Raw genomic sequence first — 3,906 nt, forward strand, 5'->3', positions numbered from 1 at the left:
TGTGGGGAGGGGGGGTGTTGCAGCCACCTCCTGGGACAAGTACTTTGTTACACCAATGCACCCACAAATGGAATTAAAAAAAGACTGAGTTGCGTGTTGTCGGTCTCCATGCTGTGAATGGAATGAAAAGCTAGCAAGCTACGCAGGGGGTGCACAGACTTGCCACCAGGAAGTTTTTACGAAGGATGTGTTTTGGAATCCCTTCCCTCTCCTAGAGCTAGGTGGCATTTATATTATTCCCTGTAGCCCCAGGCATGAAATGTGAGATTCATAGCGCAAAATCCAGGCCTGGATTCAATTGCCTAAGGCCATGACTTTATTGAATTATAACTGATTCTAAGCTCTCACAGTTTTTTTCCATTGGTGTAACCCTATTGATTTGGATGGGTTTATTTCTGACTTGGGTGTAAAGGAGATACAAATAAGGCTTTACATTTTTAGTTGTACTTTGACAGCATCTTAAGTAGGTCAAGGAAGTGGCTAAATCTGGTGGAACTCTACCAAAGTCACCATAAAACTCCTGAGAGGTCAGAACTGTGCCCTGTGCCTTGCATAACAAGGATACTTCCTTCATCTAGGGTCACTGACTTCAATGTTGGTATTTCTGAATTCTGTGGTATAATTCAGAGTAGAATTAACACAAGGTAATTATGAACTGACAATTACTTATTATGCTAACTGCAATTCTGTATATGATGTCACAGTTTACTGAAATAATTCAAGACTGTTATTTTACTTTAATGCAAACTGGATTTAACTACTTCCTTATAAAAAGAGTTCCTCTGGGTTTCGGCTGACATCTAAAAAATTCCACTGGAATAGAGTAAGATGGGAGAGCAGACGGGTCACCCTTCAGATTGGAAGTTCAGCCTTTTGATCTGTGTTCTTCAAAAAGCTGTCAGGTAAGAGAGGTGAGGGAATATGATTCTGTTTGGGAGATATTAAGATCAGGAGATCTGTCTAGTGGGCTATTATAAGGTTATCTTCAGCTATTCCTCTTATTTATGGAGCCATAGAGCCACTCAAAAATAGTGATTTGGGACAGATTTTTTTTCCTTCAAGAAAAAAGCTTTCTTATTTAGGTTGGAAATGAGACTGCTTAAGCTGTTGCTCTTTTTGCACCAGGGCTGCCACATCTGCAGCTGGGACTTCTTAGAGTCTCTGATGGAAGAATGGGCAGATGGATTTCTAACCTTTACAAAGGGTATATTACTGCAAAGCAAATGGGAATTAAATTAGTCAAGGCATTCACTCAGTAGTGTTTTTCTGTGAACAGGTAAAGTTCAGACAGTTCTTTTTGTTGCTTTTCCATATTTTTTTTATTTTATTTTTTGTTGGCGGGAGGAAAGGAAATAATGGGTCATTTCCCAGGTGTTTCAGTGTGGTCAGGCAGAGAAAGGTCATCACCTTGCATCAGCTGCAGACATAATTATTGGGTGTTTGAGCAAATGCTAGCACAGAACTTTGGAATAAGATTATTAGTAGAGAGTCCCTTAAGGCCAAAGGTAAAGGCCTTCCGGGGAAATAGAACAGATGAGTCACTTGCCTTGGTTTATTGTACCTGTGACTCAAATGGACAAATAAAGTTCTTGTGCCTTCAATGATATCTTTCTCTAGGGCTTGGCCCTTAGATCTTGCTCATTAAATTTTGTGTCAGAGGTTATTAGATGGCATTTTATGTGTTTATGACCCAGGATTGAATGGGTCAAAATTCTCACACAGTGAAAGTTCTTTTGTTTTCACTAGGGTTTTTGCCTGATTACGGCACTCAGGAAAGGCCTTACTTGGAGTAAAATGGAGTAAACTTATCTTTTATCTAGTAGCAGCAGTGAACATTTTGAAAAATGCCATTCATGTAGATGAAAACCTGTTTCAGCAAGTCAGTGCAGAGTGAACTTGGAACTCAACAAGGAAAGATAACTTAAAAGGATGAGGGAAAACAATTCTACACTTGATTCTTTTTCTTAAATAAATGTCCGGTTGCCCTGAATATTGCTTTTACCCATTAGAACAATATCCTCTTAGTGGCCACACCTCTAGGACAGGAGCTGTCTCTTTTCATTTGCTGTTGCCACACAGTAGCAAATGACATCAAACTCTGTGTGATCATAATTCATTATAACACAATTTAAGCCAGAAGCTAATAACAAGGAAAATGACTAATACTTGAATAGTTCATATACAAACAGTGCAATAATTGCCTCTCAGACTGAGCAAAAAGATAATAAAAATGTTTTACAATGCTTCTTAATTGTACCAAAAATTGAAAATCAAGACTTTATTGCTGAAAAAGGAAGCATTAATCTGTCGAAGGGCCATTTTGTGGATAACATTTCCTGGGGAGGTGTGGTGATAATTACTTATGTTTAATAGGTTTCTGGGTTGTGGCATGAAAATATGGTGGCCAGGGTGGTATAGTGCTTATTTATTAGCTCTAACCCACTATGCTTCATTACAAGCCACATTTAATGTAACTTGAAGTTTTGCATTCTCAGCATGTTTTGGATTCCTTTTTAACAAACTGATTCAGCTACCCAGATTTAATGCACAGATAACAGAGATGGGAAATTGTTCCAAGAGACTGTACAACTTAACTGCTGAAAATCAAGTTTTCCCCTGTAGCATATTGGCAACAATTCCCATCACATAAATAATTGTCAAAGTATGGTGATGGGCATCAATAAAGGAACTCAGGGAGAAAACTAAGAATACAAATAAAGAAAGGAAGAGAGAGAAAAAAACACGAAGCAAAAGATAGAAATGAAACTTGTGAGTGAGGCCACAGTAGGAGGAAAGAGATCAGCAGGAACTGATGATTCATCTCAGAGAAGGGAGTCAAGAAAAGGGTGATAGAAATGTAGAGATAGAAGAGGAAAAAGCTTAGTTCCACTTTCACTGACATAAATTGCAAAACTTCCATAAACTATCATACCATCAGGAGTGAATCTAATACAGCTATTCAAACCAACTTAATGCTTGCTGCAGTCAAACTGCACAATAGATATATAAAATTTTATTTTACTAATGTCATTAATAGAACACCGACTTAGTTTCCATGTTTTAGCAAGATAAAACATTCACATAATCTACCAACCTATGTATAAAATGTGGCAAATAATCTCCCTTCCCCTTACAGGTTCCTGTAGGATTGATTAGGTCCTTTGCTTGTCTAACAGGTATTGGAAAAATACTTACAAGATAAATGCCACAGCCTTCTTTTCTCATTGTCTCTAGTACTTTTAATTATTTTGCACTCTACATGTGCACGTTTATTGTAAATCTACCTACATAAGCTCTAGGTTCAATTGGCAACTCCTTAAAGGAAATGAGTTGGGATAAGTAGATCTCTTGGACAAACCTGTGTCTCAGTGGACTAATGTTCGGCCTGTAAATGTCAACTAAAAGTATATAGATTATTCCTCTAGTCTGGAGGAAGCCTGGTCTGCTGAAAATGAAAACAGTGAATCTCTAGAAACTACACTGAATTTCACTCCCAGTTTTTAAGACCTCAAATACCATTGAATCCTCATATTTTGGGTATCAGGATTTGAAAATAAGTTATAACCTAGAGGAACACAAAGCGCAAAAACAACAATAACAATAATAATAATAATAATAAGTCCACTAAGCCACAGGGCAAACTTTTGGTCAGCCTTCTGGTATAGACTTCTTCCAACTTTGTGCAGGCAGACTTTTTAATTACCAACAGTTTTATTTAGTGATACTTTATTTGCATTCACAGTGCATGCTTCTGACAAAGACTTTCGCTAATCCCTAGGTCCCCGTTGGGGAGAAACCAATTACCTTGCTATAGATGACATGAATAAGAGGCCTTGGGGAAAGAAATGCACACGTCATACAGATGAACAGATGGGAAATGAACAGATGCACAAACAGGGAAACAAA

This window comes from Gavialis gangeticus, unplaced genomic scaffold (genome assembly GCF_001723915.1).
Source record: "Gavialis gangeticus isolate Ggan-Ray unplaced genomic scaffold, GavGan_comp1, whole genome shotgun sequence".
Classification (NCBI taxonomy): domain Eukaryota; kingdom Metazoa; phylum Chordata; order Crocodylia; family Gavialidae; genus Gavialis; species Gavialis gangeticus.